Genomic DNA, 19,801 nt, shown 5'->3' with positions numbered 1-19,801 from the left:
ATTGATGAGAAGTTGAAGTTGTGTTGTTGAGATAATTGCTATCAATTATGTTGTTCTGTTACCCATTGGTATTCTTGTTTTATGTTTCTTTCACAAACTTATATTGATATCTTGTAGTGAAAATAAATAATTATCGATCATATATAAAATTTTGTTGTCAGTGGTTAAAATTAAAACACATGCATAAGTAATGTTAATTTGTTGAGATAATTGCTATCAATTATGTTGTTTTGTTACCCATTAGTATTCTTGTTTTATGTTTCTTTTACAAACTTATATTGATATCTTGTAGTGAAAATAAATAATTATCGATCATATATAAAATTTTGTTGTCAGTGGTTAAAATTAAAACACATACATAAGTAATGTTAATTTGTTTTAAAAAAAAAAAGTAATGTTAATATGTTAAAAGTCACGTGACTTCAGTTATATGACTACGTGACTTTAAAAAACTTAATAATATTTATCATTCATGCATATTCATAATTATCCAAAATTTCTCATCTCGTTCTCATGTAAAAAAATAATAAAAAATCTCACTAAATAATAAATACATCCCCAATGTGTTACGTGTTACTAATATAAATATATGATAGAGGAACATTTCTCATATTCATTAAAGACATTTTTGATAAAGACAATTCACATGTTCGGTATGGAAAATTGATTGAATAATAATTAGTCCAAAAATAGTTGGTATGGGACTATGGGATATCGGTACCATCATGGTTTCTTTAAATTAAAATAATTTTTAGATTTATCCCGTGATATTATTGGTTCATTATTTTTTTTAATGATCTATCATAATCCCTATTGTTATACTTAATGAAATTATCTATTAGTAACGCAAATTACAATCTCTACTTAAAGTTCACATAATTATAAATTTTGGATCACTTCATAACAAATTATATATATATATATATATATATATATATATATATATATATATATATATATATATATATAGTTATACAAAAGTAGTTAAGGATTACACCTCTATTAATGTCATTTACCAAAACTCCAACTTGTCTCTAGCTAACCTATTGTGCTCACATGCAAATGTGATCATTGTAAACCAACCATTAGAAAAACATCCAAGAAAAAACTAGATTTAAAAAAGATCAACACATAACAAGTATATACTATCAATAATAACATGTGAACCACTCAACATGCACATCATGGCTCAAATCATACAACTATCAATATGGCATCAACAAGTTTGAAAAACAACTCAAGTAATCAGACTTATACCACAACCATGTCATACAACCATATAAATACCAGCGCATATGAACAACATAAATCACAACATATCATATGCATACACCTCAATTAATGTATCGTCACACATTCACTTACAAATATTTCCTACAACACTTGAATAGTCTAAGTGGTTTGATTCTACCGAACCAAACCAATCATTTTCACACCTTATATGCGCATTAGATCGACAACTAAATTAGGATACCAATTCCAATCATCTGATTTCTCAGATGTCACCACCTAGACTAGGAAAGTTCAGTATCACTATTTGGTATAGTATCACTTAGGTGTGAACCTGCCACAACATTGACATGCATTAACCAAGTCACATGTGAGAAAAACTTGCTAACTATCCTTGCATATTACCATACACTTCTCCAATAATCAGTTAAGGGTGATAACCTTTAACTTCATACCTTACTCTAACATTGACTAAAGATTTAAAGGAGACTCGACAATCTACACCAAGAGTTATCACCTACTCAAGTAGAGTTTGTAAGATCAAAAAGAAGCTTAGAATATCAAGAGAAAAATCTGGAATCCCTTGAGACGATTTGAGTTTTGATGATCACAAACATATCTCTAAAAAGCTTAGAGTGTTTCTAAAGTGCCTCGTATAAACAACAAGAATGTTGCCTTAAGTTTTTCAAAAGAAAGCATTTCAGATGAACACCACAAGAAAAACGCAAATTTCTTATGGACATAATCCATTGGAAAAAGGGGCATCGGAGAAAAAAAAATCTGTTAGAAAGAATTTAATTCGTCGAAAATTGTTTGAAAATCTTTACATGATTCTGATAGATAATCTGTGAGAATTTTTTTTTAATTTTAATAAATTTATTAGTGCAACCCCTCATATTTGACCTCTCACGTGTTCTATTTCACGACACTTCACTTTCCGGTGTGCTTTGTCCTTGCACAATTTCTGGAAAACTTCCTAGAAGGTCACCTATCTCTATATTATTTCAAGTCAAACACGCTTAACTGTCGAGTTCTAATGAGATAAGCTACCGAAAAGTATATTACTCCAAGTCATCCTCAACTATACAATATCATATTTGTACTATTTATGGATCTATCTCATTTCGATGTGTCTGGACTGTTATAAAAATATAATAATATATATAATAATTATATTACCAATAATAATAATTATATTATATTTAATTAATCTTTATATATATATATATTTACTTTTATAATTAACAATCTACTTATTTCTATTTAAAATTAATATTATGATACAATTTAAATTATTTATTACAAATATTTATAAAATTAATAATTTAAATTATTTACAATTTAAATAATATTTTAGATATTTTAAAATGTTATTTTTATAATTTATAATGATAATATAATTTATAAAATTATAAATATTTATTTATTACATACTTATAAATTAAATTTTAACATTTTAAATAAATTATTAATTAACTTAATATATTTATTTATCTTAAATCTAATATATAAAATTCAAAAAAATATATTTATCCTTTTTTTATTTTTTAGTTATCAACCATTAATAAAATACTAATTTAAAATCTTGTCTAATTATATCATAATATTTTCATATCAAATTTAAAACCAGAGATTAATTATACAAAAATATGAAGATTATATAGTAAATTTTCAATATAAGATTCTAGTTAAATAATTTAAAATAATTAATTTTTCAACTATATTGTTAGTAAATAATTTATTCCAAAGCTAATCAATTTTTTCTATATTAATTATTAGTAAAATTTAATAACTTTTAATTTAACAATTGGATAGGTGAAATTCAACATACACCATGAGTTATTAAGCGGAGTAACTTTACCAAGAGTTACTTTGTGAGTCATTTGATTTCTTCTCCTCCTCATCTCTCTCTCTCTTTCTATATATATATATATATATTCATATATATTAAAATATATATAGATAGATATTTAAAATTTTATTGATCTTTTTTAATATATGATTTTGAATTTTCGTCAAAATTTCTTACATTTTCAACAAATATAAATTTTTCAAAAATATTTCATGAGTAATATAACTTTTTTTATGAATTTTTTCATCAAAAATATAAATTTTTTGATAAATTTATATTTGTCGAAATTACCGACGGATAAATTCTTCATAAATTTCCGACAAATATATCCATCGAAAATATAAATTCTTTGACAGATTTATATCCGTCGAAAATATAAATTTTTCCGATAGAGTTGTATCCGTCGCAAATTATCCGTCAGTAAAATCCATTGTAAATATAAATTTTTCAACAGATTTGTATCCATCGAAAATTATTCGTCGATAATATAACTTTTCCTACAAATTTTTTTTCTCGTCAGCAAAATCTATCGAAAATATAATTTTTCTGACGGATTTGTATCCGTTGGAAATTATCCATCGATAGTTTGCATTTTTCTTATAATTTTGTAGTGTAATACCTTGTCTATAAGACGAAGTATACCAGACAAAGCAAATAGTCTGAAATAAATACCATATTTATTTGTCATTATGTTGTCATACTATTCCTTTGAAGAAGCATTAATACTTTATTCCTTAACAGATCGAATATGGAAGATTTCTCGAAGAAAATAAAAGCTCTAAAAAAAGGGAATGTTAAATCATTGTGTCAGGATAGAAAGAGAAAATCTTGGATATCTCAGACAAGACACTTAAAAAGATAGCTCTACACTAACTACTCTGGACTAATCCTGCCACACTCAAAATAGCTACCTAAGATTAGATAAGGGACACACATTTCTAATAAGCATCTAATGCCTGAATTAAATGCATCTACAGTATCCTCTAAAGAATAGACAAACAAAGTAACTCAAGGAAATTTGAACGTTGTCACAATGGTTATCTTTCCAAAAGCTACTATATAAGGGTAATATCCTCAAACAAATTTGATTGACCCTGATAGAAAAAGAGAGTGGCATGAACAAGAAAGATGAGCATGATGTAAACTATGAAGTAATAAGAAGTGTGAAGAAAAAGAAAAGAAAGCGCTTAGAATAAAGAGAAACTCACACAGAGCAAACTCACGCAATGAGAAATACAAAGCTGATATTCTACAAAGAAGATCTTTATAGCAAATCTTGTATAGAATTCTTTGTAGACTACTTGTGCCAAAATTGTATAATATCACATCTAGAAGAGATGAAACTATTTTGTAACTCTTATCAATTGTATTTGTAAGGGTTAAGCCTAGAAAGACTTGTTTAAAATAATAAGTAGTGGTTAAGCCTGAAGTGGCTTGTTTAAAAAGAATACTTGGGTTTAAGCCTAGAGAGACTTGTTGAAAGAATACTTGGGTTTTAGTCAGAAGTGACTTGTAAATAATACTTGTTGTTTAGTCAGAAGTGGCTTGTAAAGAATACTTGTTATTTAGCCAAAAATGGCTTGTAAATGAATACTTGTATCTTTGATAAGATAGTGAAACTCAATCTAGTTGAATTAAGAACTGGATGTAATCTTTGGGTTGGAGATAAACTAATATAAAAATACTTGTGTCATTTTATCTACTTCATTACTTTGTCTGATTACTCTCCAGTACTTTGTTTGTTTGTATTTTTCACTGCCTCACTACAAAAGGCACAAGTTTTTGATATACACTATTCAACTCCCTTTCTAGTATGTGTCTTTTTCTCCAATAGTTTTCAACAACTAACCTCCCATAGCGCCACTCCAACATCACACCATGGGATATTCAACTTTCAAAAAATCATTTCCTCTAGTCCTAAGTCAATCAACATGTTTTAGTGTCTGTAACATTCTCAACACCCACACCTCAACATAGATGCCTAAAGCACTTTCAACATGTACCTTAATAACATTCTTTTATATTTATTACCCCATGCTAATGGATATAGATCTAATAACATTCATAAATTTATAGCATACCAATGCATCTAAAAAATTTCAACCATACAACCATTTATATATATAATTTCACATCAATATACATAAAATTACATCTCCAATCAACATACAATATACAATAGATTCACCAATCATATAGATGTTCACCACACAATCATATAAGTAACACATTCAAAAAAGGTATTTCATGCCCAACGTTATCTAACTTGCGCCCCATGCCATTGAGACAGGGAGCTCTATGCCTCACCCATGTCCAACACCATTCAACCCGTGTCCGACATGGATTTGGTAGAGGTCCCCTAGGCCCTCACGCCAGACGTGGCAAAGTTCCACACTAGATCTTACGCCAACATGAGACAATTCTCTCTCTTCATGTCTGATACCACTCCTTTGGCATCTAACGTCAATCCAACCTAGGGTAATTCTCTAACCTTATGCTTAAGCTTAGTGCCATTCAAACCACACTTGGAGCCAGTTCAACTTGAGGCAATTGTCTCATATCACGTTTAGTGTCACCAATCATGCATTTGGCATGAGCAAGACAGAGTGCCCCTAATTAAACTACACCTAGTGCCATGAAGATGTGTCTAACACGACCATGAGTTCTACACTTAGAAAATTACAAATTTGACTTAAGCTACCTAAAAATAAAAAAATCCCAAATAATGCAAAGCACCAAACAACATATATTTATCAACCACAACTCATTTGGCATCATAAATCCAACATGCAACAACAGTTTTGATCATTCACTCAAAATTCACTTTCATGAACTCAAAACCCCAAAGTTCAACCAACATGAATCCACACCTTAGAATCATCCATACAATCATGCATTTGGTGAATTCAAGGCACGTACAACGCATCAATCTATTAGAGATTTGAATTATAACTTCCCTTAGCTCCAAAATCTCCAAGAGGAAGAGAAGAGAAGAATGATAAAGAAATATGAGCTCTTTTGAAGATTGAATTCATTGTTCATTTGACTTGAATCAACAAAAACACAACTAAATTAATGATTATGAGGGGAGAATCACCTTTTTCAGAGAAGGTTTAGAGAAGAAGGAATCTCACGAATTAGATCGTTTATATCTAATTTATTTCTCTAAGATTTTAAAGAATTAAACTTATGAGACTCGATTTTTAGCAAAAACCTTATATACCTCTTCTTCGAAGTCAAACTAAATTTTTGTCCAAAGAAACCTTCTAAAATACCTAAAGACTTCTCAAGAATTCCTTAATTATCATAATCTCTCAACACCACATCTCAAAACACCAAATCACACAATTGTTGTTAAAAGACAATAATAAAAAAAAATTACTGTTATATTTTTAATCATTGATATTTTTTACAATAGCACGATAATGAAATTTGAACTTAAAGTGTATTATAAACTATTCAAGCTTCACCTATAAATCAATTCTAATGAGTTTAGTTACTGATAATTTAAACTTAAATAGACAATTCTAATGAATAATTATCTAATAACTTAATAAACAATTTGCGTGCATATGGTCTAAAACGACACTTTGAAGGTAGTTAATTAACATTAATACATTTTGAGAAATAATCTTAAAAATTATCAATTTTTTTCACAATTTTTTTTCTTTAGGTCTAATAGTTTTTTTTTATTTTATTATTAAAACATATCTAGGAAGGTATACAACAACGTTTAAAAAGATTATATATTTATGATATTTACAAACTAATAATTACATTTTGTAAATATAAGACATAAGTTTGAGTGTATCTCCAGAACCACTTAAAAAAATATTTTATATTATATCCTCCCATTAAGAAAGTGAGAGACACCCTCAAGAGAAAGAATGATTTCGCTGGCATGATTTCAATCATTTGGAATAAAAAATATTGTTAACCTATTATAGTGAAGGTTTTTTTTTTTTTTTTTTTTTTCTATACTTGGTCATGTTTTCCTTCTCACGTACGTTAATTAATTAAAGTGTTTCTATGTTGAAATTTCTTCTATGGTATCTCTATATGTTTTTTTTTTTTTTTTTCATGTAAAGTGGCCAAAATACAACTATGTTCAAACATGTAAACTACTTGGCAAAGATTGAGATAATTAAAGATAGAAAATGAGAAACAAACCTTTTTGTTCCTTAGCCACAACCCATAAGTTGCGCTCTTTGGTTTTCACACCTCGTAACTTAACCCTTAATAATACAAATTTAAGACATTTTGTCAAACAATATGTTGAATAAAAAACGTATAAGGAACGACCTCATACTAGTTAATCTATGCACTCTCAGAGGGATTGTCTTAAATATATGTGTTAAAAAAATAAAAATAAAAAAAGAGAAAGTTTTGAATGTATGGTTCGTGGTTAGGGTATACACGTACGTTAGCAATGCTTATGAGCGTGATCACATGCCCTGATTCTGCATGTTTATTCCTTCCCCGCGGGGCAAGTAAACAGTGGCCAATAATATGTGGTCGAGATTCACATGTACAAAGCTAGGTTTGGTCCTCATTGAATTAATATTACAAATGACATAAGCTACTAAACCAAAGTCATGCCTACTGATCGATGCTGTAAGCTAATTCTGAAATCACATTAATTTATATCTTCAACGTAGAGGCTGAAGAATTGTTTAAGTTGTTGGATTCTATGCAAAAGGGGTTTAAAATTAAAAAATTATAAAAAAGAAAAAAGCAAATGGAAATAGTGGAATCTTATTAAGGAATTATGGATGAGGTAATATTCGACTTTCCTGTATTAGAATGAATTTGCATGTGTTTATATTAAAAAGTTTATCAGAATAAATTAGTAGAATTTTAGAATTAGTGACGTGTTTATTAAAAAGTAATTTAAATTAATTGCTATATGTATATGTTTTTAATTTATTAATAATGTTGGATTAGTTTTTAATAGAAGTGGATAAAAATAAAAGTTTATTAATTTTTCCCAATTGTTTGTTTTAAAATAAAATAAAATTATAATTTATTAAATTAATTTTATAAAAAATATTAAATAAATAAATAAATTTAATTATCCTTTTTTAATATTTCTTTTCATCTAAATCAAGTTTTGCGTAATTTTTAAGGTTTAAAACGAGTTTTGATTTTTATATTTGTAAAAAAAAAATTGTTTTATTTTATTTTACCTCTAATTATTCTAAATCACTTAGGGGTCTATTTATCTTAAAGGAAAGAAAGGGAATGGGAAGGGAGAGATTATAAGCAAGGAAAGTTATTATAAATTTTGTTTGATCGAGAGTTAGGAGGAGAAGAGATAAAAAGTAGTCGTCATTTTAAATCTCTCATTTTCTTCTAAATTTCCCCGATATTAAAGAAGAAACAAAATTAAATGAATAATATTTTTTACCAAAAAAAATTAAATACGAAAAATTTTCCTCCCCTCTATTCTCCTAAAAATTGAATAATTTCTTTCTTTTTTTTTACTCCGCTAACTATATCACACTTTTCAATTAAAATCACACACTGTTACTTAATTCCTATTATTTTATTTTTATTTTTATTTTTTAATAAAATATAAAAAGTTCCTTTTCCCCATTTTATTTAATGTAATAAACTAACTCATTATGAACAGATAAAAAAACTCATTATGATCGGGTAAAGATGTTAATTTGAGACCACCAGAAATTTGTGGCCAGAATTGTATCCTCTGATTGCGGTGAACTTAGGTCGTGCTTTTCGATTTTATAGGCCATATATATTTTTCCATTAAAAGGACAGCTTCTGCCATCCATAAAATATTTTTAAATCAGAAAAGTTACGATTATTTTTATAATTTTTTTTTATTTTTACTAAAAAAAAGTAAAAATTTATTCTATTAAATTTAAAAAAATTTATTTTAACTCTTTTAAATTCAAAATTAACATTTTTAAGTTCTTATAATTTAAATTTTTAAATTCAGAAATGTGAATTCTGAATGTACATATAATTTGTGTTTGATAGTGTGATACTTTTTCAAGGTGAGTATTATGTATGAAATTTAGTAATAAGTAAATTTTGTCTTAAATCAGATTCATTTACGTGTTTGGATGAAAGGATTGAACTTTTTTCCAAATTATATTATACATACTTAAAAAAGTAATTTTAAATATAAAAAATTAAAAACAAATTTATTTATTAATAAGTCATTGATCTAAGTAATATTAAATTGGACTTTTTAAACAGAATTTTAGGTTAATTAAAGTCTTGTAAATAGAAAAAACAAAACACAATTAAAAGGAAAATTAAATAAGGTCAATCAAATTTTTTTATGAAAATTAATTATCAGTTAAATTAAAAGATATTTTGTAAAAAAATAATTAAAAATAAATAAATTTACCTCACATTAAAAATATTAAAACGTGAAAATATTTTATTTAAACATTTTTTTTATTATGCTATAGAGTAGATAGAAAATATTTATCAGTTTTATTTATGAATATCTTTTTAGATGAACTTTATTAATTATATTTTTGTGAAGTTTTTTTTTCTAACCCTTTATATATACAAAATTAAAATTCAAAACTTTAATTAAAGAATTTGGTTTCAGTTCCATTTAAATCGACACGATAATCGTATATAAAAAAAAAAAAAAAAAACCTTTTTACGATACATACTTCTATAATAATAATTAAAAGATTATAATCATACATTAACTTTATCATCTATCCACTTTCACCCTATTTTCTCTTTATCTCTATTTTTTTTATCACTTCGCTACCATATTTGTTCTTTTCTCTTTCTCTTCTATCCATCTCAATCCACTCCAAAAATAAAGAAAAATTATAAGTTCAAATTAGGTTATGTATAAATTAATTACTTTATAAGAGTCTTCTCCTATTAACTTTTCCAAAGAAAAAAATTATGAAAAAATATATATACATCTCTGTTCTTTTTTATAAGTAAAAATCATATATATTTTTTAATTTTAAAATAAATAAATTCCAACTGCATTTATGATACTTTTTTAAAATATTATTTTTTTAATACATGAATCTTTAATTACATTATTTTTTCATACATTTATATAAGAATAATTTTTTTTTACTCATAAATATTATAATGACAGCATCAAAATTTAAACTTAAAATATTATATATTCTATCTCAATCTCATTAGAGTGGTTAAAACAAAAATAATTTACGATGAATATTGTAAAATTACTAAAAATTAATAAATAAATTAATTCTTTTAATACGTCAAATTTTTAATTTTTTTATAAAGGAAAAGGTGGGGTTGTATATGTTAGGAATCATTTTCGTATAACGTGTATGTCTAAAATAAAAGAAAGTCATATCAGCAATAATTTTCAACATTGTTTTCATGGCTTTTGAAATCTCTCTTATAGGCACTTCCATTGGTATCGGATGAGGGTGTCATTCCCTCAAGCATTCACATTTTTCTTCTCTGTCTTTTGTTTTTTAATTACCCTTTTCAATTTCTTTTAATTTATAAGGATTGAAGTTAATAACTTTATTAAAATATTATAACTAAATCTTATTTATAAACATATTCAACCTATGTGTTAAGTTAACTAATTAGATTTAGGAATTTTTATCAAGTTCTTACCTTGTTTAAAATAAATAAAATAAGTGTTTTTTTTTACTATTGAGGTAAAGACATAGATCATAAGTCATATTGGTAGTCGATATTTTTAGATGGAACTCTCTTTTTGGCATAGTCCATAGTCCTATGATTTAGTTAGTCTTCTTCAGGGTTCCAAGGAGAATTAATACTGTTATTTGTAAGACAAAATTCATTATTATGAGAGTGAAGAATTCTCTTGGTTTGACTTGGCATAGAAAAATAACACAATAGTCATGCTTTTTGGACTCTCCTTCACTGGACTGAGTCAAGATTAATGTTGATGCATTAGTTCATTTAGGAGGCCTCCAAGTGGCTTGTGTGGTGTGATCATGGATGCTTATGAAAGGTGATTTTTTGGTTTTAGAAACAAGTTGCAGGACTCCTCTGTTGAAGTTGCAGAGGTTTAGGCTATAATTTCAGCAATGGAACATGCTTGGAGCTTGAGTCATCAAAGTGTGTGGATAGAATTTGATTCTATGAAGGTTATTGCCTATATAACCAATGAAATTATGTTTGATCATTCTCTCTGTGATCTGGTAAATTATGGACAATCTCTCATACAACAAATTTGATATATTTGAATCACTTTGATTGCTCTAGAGAGTAATTGTCTTGCTAATTACATGGTCAAATTGGGTCATTCTAATTGTACTAGTAAACACCCCCTTCGAATCTTAGGCCGAAAGGTATTCTCGGCCTAACAAGTGGTCGAGAGAAACACCTCAACCGACAAGTCTTCACCAAACATCCCTTCAGCCAGGGTAATTGCCGAAGGGTGACTACCCCTCCTCGGTTGAGCAAGTGGCCGAACACCCATAAAGGACCATCCCAACACTGGGTAAGAGCATCAAGGGAAAATGTTCAAATCCCCCCTTCGACTTCAACCTTGACCGAAGACTCCTTCAGCTTTGAGTTTGACCGAAGATCCCTTCGTCTTTGAGCTTGACCGAAGACCCTTTCGATCGCGAGCTTGACCAAGCCACCGCCACGGCGTGGAGGAAGGCCGAACACCCTCTCAATCATAAAACCAACCCACGTGGGACAAAGGTAAGATAGGTTATCCATTAACAATGCTTATTATGCTTAATTAAGAGAGATTAAGGTTAACTAAAGTATTACCCATCTCTCAAGACAGAAGGCCCACCAGGCCCAAATACGTCACTATAAATACACAGGTGATGAGACATAAATGAGGTACGTTTTCATCCAATATAAAAGTCTTTATTGCTCTATACTGAACACTTACTTGATTGTCGGAGTGCCTTTGCAGGTACCCTCCCCACCCTTTGGAGACAGTATTCGGTCGGCACCGAAAACTTGGAAGATTACAAGGAAGGAGCAACAAGAGGAGTGTTTCTAAGCAAGAACACTAATAACACTATTGTGAAGATCTTTAGGGCCCCTTTCTTGGATTGCAGACACTTTGTTTAGGGTATCTTGATGCAAGTTATCCTCCCTAGATAGCTTAGTTTTAGTTTTCTCATAGTAGCAAAATAAAAAAAAAATAAGAAGTCAAATTTAAAAGGCAAAAAAAATATAAAATAAAGAATAATAATAATTTTAATTATTTGACACGAAATATATAAAAATATGAGAAAGTAAAGTAATTTTAAATAATATATAAATTTTTAGAATGTAATAAAATATAATTAACAAAATATATTTGTCATTTGATTTTTTTTTCTCATCAATTGAAATATTGAATGATAAAATAGTAGATGTTTGGTCGCTAATCTATTTAGTGACTAAATTTTAATAGTCACAACTTGGATTTAAATTGTGTCTAAATATAATTATTTTATATATAAAATTAGAACTTAAATTCTAGATATTTTGATTAAGAGAGACACAAACCACTATTATTTGTATTAATGTTGCTAATATATTTTACGTTTAATAGATTTATTATATTTTATAATAATAATAATAATAAAAATAATTAGTTTATGTTGAGAGTTATATAATATTAAAATAATAATGCGTACACTAAATATTATTTTAAAAACAATCTATAAAAGTTAAAAATTAAGAATTTTAAGAACTAAATTAAATTAAATCATATTTAAATTTTAACGAGACGAAATATATTTTATGGTAAAATAAAAGAAGTAGAATCAAAATCTTTGAGAATTGAGACGGAGACTGACACAAAGAAATCACGCAAATCTCGAGAGGCATAAAGAATATTAACTGACCACGTGGCACGTATATGCAGGCCGGGAATATGGACCGGATCCCTCCATAAATCTATATTATGTTTAGATTTTTTTTTAATTTTATAATTTTGTTTAAGTTTTTAAGTTCAGTTTGTGAAGTCCGCATAAATGAAGAACTTAATTCTAGGTTCATATTTCATTAATTAATTTTTTATATATAAAAAATTTAGTACTTAGTTATGTATTTAAACTTTTAAATTAGTTATGTATTTTTTAATTTAAAAAATATATTTTTATAAATTATTATTTAAACTCATAAACTAGTTCATTTATATGTGAGTTTTAACAAATTGGATAAAAAAAATTAGAAAAAAGTGTATTTATTTTAGATACCAACTTTATTGTAGGGCTATATAGTAGTCAAAGGAAGACGGGGACACGTGGATATGGGCATCAATGCTAATGAATGTGTGCAGTAAGATTTTTTATGTCGGAAGGTCAAGGGCCACCCATATCTTCCTCAAGGCCATGCGTCCCTCTCACTTATTGTTCTTTCAACACCCATGTGATTGCCAAAATGATTTTATTAAAAAGTGTGTTTAGATAAGTATTTATAGCAAAATATAAATTTTAAAACTAAAACAAATTACTTTTATATAAAATAAAATTAATTAATATCATTTATTTTAAAATATTTTTTTAATGTTAAAACTGTAATCAATTGGGTAAGGAAGTGTTTATCAAAATTTGATATTTGTTTGGAGAATGAAATCATAATCGAAAATATAATTTTATTTCTGTATAAAAGATTCAATAAAAAAAGAACTACACTTCTTTAAAAAAAAAAAAGGATAATTAAAATTATTATGTCTTTTTCTTTGATAACTTCTCTCATTTATTAGTGTTTAATAGACAACACATAAGGGAATCTATTATATTTAAACTTTCATAGCCCAACTCATCTTAATAAAAAAGGTTAGTGTAAGCGACATCCTAATTCCTAGAAGCTGGTGAGTAAGTCTAATGACTTAAATACTCACTGCTTACTTATTCAATGTGGACTAATAATATATAACAACTAATCTTATATTCGCATACAACATCCTAGAACTTTACCCTACATGGTCGCATTTGTTGCATAGGGTGAAGGTATCAATTTTTTATGAGCCTACTTTCACAGTTTTCAGCTATCGTATTTAAAACTCGTTTCGCCTCTATTACTTGCTCTCACGCGTAATTTGGACGTCTACGGGTTTTTAAAAAATCACACTCCGTCTATTTTTAAAACAAAGTTAGGTCACACTTTATATGTTTTCATTCATCTTCATGTCATAATATTTTGAATTATATATATATTTTGATCACTAATGATAAATCATAAATATGATATACAAATAATCATATTAAATAATGCATCATATTAACCATCAACATGTCATACCAATTATTAATGTATTATGTCAGAAGTTAACTATTAGTACCCGTAAAAGTTAACTATCAATATTGAACAGTTAAAATATGTAAAATTTTAAAAGTTAAACAAAAAATATAATAAAAAGTTATTATGTGATAAAATTCGTAATTAAAAATTAGATAATAAAATACATTATTAAGTCCACTAATATTTAATTTTATAATTGGATCATGATTCATGATGGCATGCATTATCGTGATTCGTTGAATTTAATATATGTTTTTTAATTGCTATCTCTAGAGAAATTAGGATTTTATTAGAAAACAAAGCGTTCATTTCTAAGAAATTTGGCTCATTGTAGTGATTATTGGATTTGGTTGTCAATTCAGTATATGTAACTGAAAATTAATGATTAATAATGTTTCATTTTTTAAGGATAAAACAAATAAAAATATTTAGGAAAATACAGTTCACGAAAACTTATGTGTCCCATAACACCTAGGGAAAGAAAGAGGAAGAAAGTAGAATAAATAAAATATATTCAGTAATATTTATTTGGTAAAATATATACAGTAAAATGTAATCAGTCATATGATGTAATAAGAGAAAAGAAAGAGATAAAGAAAAATGAAGGGAGCAGCAACAAACAGCTATGTGTCCAGTGTGAATATTAAATATCCAACACAAAACTTTTTATTTCTTAATAATTGTTTGTTTTTGGTGTGTTCGTTTTACCTGAGTAAATTGATCATATAATTATTAAGTCTATACTTTTTGTACTTGCAAAAAAACCTGAGGTATTCTTTTGCAAAGATGTAGTAGGGAATGTCGTCCTTCCTTTTCGACCTTACGTAAGTCCTCCCAAGTGATGGGAATAAGACTGACTCAATGACTTAGTAAATTTTGAATATTTTCGATTAAAAAAGTATATGGTAGGTCTTTTAATTGTTAATATTATGAGACCTTCTTTTTTTTTTTGTTTTCTTCCCAACGTACGTAATATATATATTTTACTTTATAAAGTTTAATTTCTTTTAGATGAACTTAACCTAAAGTTTTGATAGCGTTATCTTTAGATCGATCGACCATGAGCAGATGATATTCGATAGTCAAACAACTCTAAAACATATTCATAAAGTAATCACTTCATGTTTAGCTTAATTTGTATAAGTCAAGTAGTACATATAATACTTATACAAAAGTTCTCGCTGAAAACGATATCTAATTTTTGCTTTAATTATCACTTAGTACGAGTAATTAATACATGCATTTACTAAATCTTGCGAAATTATCTTGTCTAACTTTCATTTCCTAAGTTGCACCTCCTCGATCATATCCAAGTAAGACTTTCAGATTAAGATTCGTTTCTTGTAGATATAAAGTTCATTAAAGAATTAGTAATCACGTTTAAAAGACATTTAAAGGACTCCGTTGTTAGATTAATGTACGATTAATTTCTTGATATAAAAAGTCAAGCGTAAAAGAGAAAATCTTCACAGTTTTTTATATGTATGTTTTATTAAATCAAACTCAATTACATTACATATAAAAAAAAATTGAGTCTATCAACAAAAGTTGGATCTAACAAAAATATTAATTTTTACAATACAATGAAACGACATTTAATGCGAAGAAATGTTTTCATATTTGGTATAAGACTCTTCAAAATAAGAAACACGTGTTTTTTTTGGAACTAATGAAAGATATCTAAAAGTATTTAAGAATATTTGTAGAGTTGTTCTTGAAAAACCTATGGAAGATATATTCTTGTTAAATAAACATTTTAAATTGTAAAAAAAAAGAAGGAGTTTTGATATAGAAAATGGGAATAAATGGAGGCATAAGGAAAGTGGTATAGAATTTGTCGGACATGAGGATTTGGATAGAGTTATCCAGAGTGCAACGTGTAGGGCAATAAAGGAATGGAGTAAAAGGACGAAAGAAAGGACACGCATGTGGCGTAATCGTAGAAGTGCTATTAAAGGAAAGGACGATCTAGGGCAACGCAACAAGGCCAAGTGTAGCGTTTGCAGTGAAGGAGGCAGAAAGGTGTCAGAGACTCTATTTATGACTATCACTTTATGCTATCAATATATTTTTTTAATTACATCTATATTTTTTTTATAGACAATAACTACTTTATAACGAAACAATTACTCTTTCTTTGTTTTATTTTGTCTTTGCTTAATACTTAATATAAAATATGATTTTTTTCAATGCACTTCTCACATTTACAAAGTAGATAAATGGTAGATGAGATCTAAAATATATTATATTTAAATTTTTCTTGATATATTATTTTATATAATTTTATATAATTAAAATTCTCTCACTTAAATATTTTTTTTTCCTTATATTTAGTTAATATATATGTAACTTCAGTTTGCATTACTATTTGATAATAAAAAAATATAATATTAGAGATATTATTCAAATGAAATTCTAATTTTAGTTTAAAAACAATACCGACAACACTTGTGATAATACATTTTATGGTATTGGTTTGCTTGCTGCTTAAAGTTGGGCAGAACCTTTCTTTGATACTTCCTCTCTTTCCTAGGACTACCCTACTCCTTCCTTTTCACATGCCCTAGCCCATGCCACCAACCCTTTAAATTCAATTATAAATACTTTTTGATTCATTCTGAATGCTTGAGGGTTATCCTCCACGTATGCACCTACGCCAACCCATTATGCCTCTCTTAGGTGTGACAGCAATCATTATTCAACCAAAAGGATTGTTCACATAGGAACAAGGGCACATGGACACATAGGGGATGAAACAGGCCAAGTTCATGTTACTTAATTATATGCTTGATGAAGAAAGAGTCAGAAAGCTATTTCTTAATCAGTGCAATTTTTTACCTATACACTAAACTTAATTCAGTGCATATCGTGCTTGATTAGTCCAAATTCAACCTTTTACAAATCGCACATTTTGGACAGATAATGATAACCCGTGAATTTGGAATAATAATGCAGCTCCTCGTTATCTAATTAATATGGATAATTATTTTGTAGTGCATATATAAAAACAAAAAATTGAAGTCTTATTTATTTTAAATAATTAAGAAAGATTATTCACTATTTATTTATGTAAAAAAATCTAATAGTACTAAACTTAAAAAAATAAATAAAAATTTCATATTAAGTAAAAGTTATGATATATAAAAAATTTATAAGTGAAAGAAATTGTGATTTTATACGTGAACTCAGATTTATATGGTTGAGTAAGGTGGAAACTGACATTAAGAGCATATTATGTAGATTATGAGTGCAGCTAGCTAGCATGTGTTTGGTTGAAATAAATTGGCAGTGGCAATGTCCAGAGTTGGAAGGCGTGGATTTAAAAACTTTCCGTGTGCTTGTTTTGTTAACTAAACACGAAGCATGATCTGAAGGATAATAGATAGTACGGAAGAAATAATTTAATCATGCGGTGGAAACAGTATGCAGTGGAAGTTCATATAGATCTCTGATAATAAGCCAAAACATCACTGTGATCGATGACATTTTGATGCTATATATATGCTACCTCTACCAGAATTAGTTTGCTTCATTCATTCGAGGTCCTGCAATGCTCAGGCTCAGGCTCAGGCTCAGAGGATATATATGCTGTGTGGTCCACGGGTTCAGATTTCGAACTAAATGCTGTTCCAATATTTTATGACATCCACATCACTACGCAACTATAACTCATACTCATTAAAACCCTAATGTCAATTAATTAATTAAACAATGTGAAATACTTTTAATTTATTAATTAATCCATAATTTTCAGTTTAAATTTTGTATATGTAATTGTGTATTTACTAATTCGACCCCACGTTATACATTTCTTTCTTCTCTTCTTATTGGTCTTTTTATATCGTATTCGTACGTGTAACAGATTGTATAAATTGAATGGATAATTACAATTTCTCTAAGCTGATATCTATATAATTTGACCATTAATTAAGGATCCAATTAATAATTCCGGCTAAGCCTCAAGAAAAAAATATAGCCTCTTGCCATTCATGCTAACACGGTAACGATTGACAAAGATGCATGGCACGTCAAAATTTAAGCCAGCAACTTCCTCAGTGCAATTCAAAGGAAGAAATCATGCATACGTTTTGCTGGTTCTAGAACTACATTAATTAGTTGCCAAGTTATCAGAAATAGTTAATGAGTGATGACATCACCAAAACTAATTAGAAGAGATCATTGAATATATCCAACAAGTGAGGCATGGTTCGGTGCTAATAACCTAATTAAATACATAGGATCAAAAGATGTCTTGTGTATATCAAAGCGTCCTATGCCAATTCATGATATATATATATATATATATATATTATTTTTATTTAATTAATTAGTATTCCAATTCAAGCAAATCAAAATCTCAACATACGTGAAACTCTAGCTGTGACAGAACAATTTGCGGTTCGGAGCAAAAGCGTTTGATTTCACAGAGCATGACGGAATATTTTGACGTTAATTGAAGGGGACGTTTGCTAGGGTTTGAGTGAGATTAATTCGCAATCCTCTTTTACTTGTTTAGTGCTCCTCTATAATTGGCTAGTTTTTTTTATTTTTTTTATTCTTCCTGTCATGTGTGGATCCTTTTTGGCTTTTTAAATATAGTATATTGATCAAACTATCGAAACTTGCAAGTGATTTACGTAATCTTAATACTTTAATAGATTAAAACCTCGTTTAATATGTAATATTAGTGTTCCGGCCAAAGGGTGGACTAGGGTCTTTTCCTAAGTCAGACCTCAAAGCCAGAGCATTCAAGAGTGTAATCTGTCTTCTTAACTCTAGGATTTTGGATTTTATAGTTTCTTGTTTACGGGCCTTATGGGCCCCGTGAATATGAGAATCTCTTTAGCCGTTACAATCTGGAAAATACTTGGTGAGTGAAGGTGGGACCTCGCCATTTACTGAGTGTCCAATCAGATAATAACCGAGTAAGCCTTTATGAGTGGGAGTCGATCGGTATCTGACTCTAAGAGGGAGAGTCGGCCAAGGTTACAGTCGGGTGAGTCGGCCAAGGTTACAGTCGAGTGAGTCGGCCAAGGTTACAGTCAGGTGAATCGGCCTAGGTAGTGCACAGGTTTATAGTCGGCCTCACACGCATAGTAACCCTTATATTCAGCGATACTAATCGGTCTACGGCCGAGCCGACGATACCAATCGACCTACGGGCGAGACGGTCCAATTAGAAAGGCAGGTTATGGAAGCAATTAGTCCACTAGACATTTTTGGCCTTTGGTAAGTATAGAATTTGGAATTTTGGAATGTTAATTTACATGGAATATGAGTTTATCTTTAATTATTTATAAATGAAGTGTTTTATGATATTTAAATTATGTTTAAAAAAATCGTTTGAATTAAGTGTGATTAAAATCAGAAGAGGTTCTTCAACTTGTTGTTGATCATTTTGTTAATCTTATAATGAAGTCCTATGATTGAAGATAATAGATTAAAATATGTTGTGAGAAGGATCGAGACACCCCGTAGTGTTCGTACCAAGTACCACGC

The sequence above is a fragment of the Cajanus cajan genome, chromosome 1, assembly GCF_000230855.2.
Source record: "Cajanus cajan strain Asha chromosome 1, NIPB_CcT2T_4, whole genome shotgun sequence".
In the NCBI taxonomy this organism is placed as follows: domain Eukaryota; kingdom Viridiplantae; phylum Streptophyta; class Magnoliopsida; order Fabales; family Fabaceae; genus Cajanus; species Cajanus cajan.
This window is presented reverse-complemented; position numbering follows the sequence as displayed.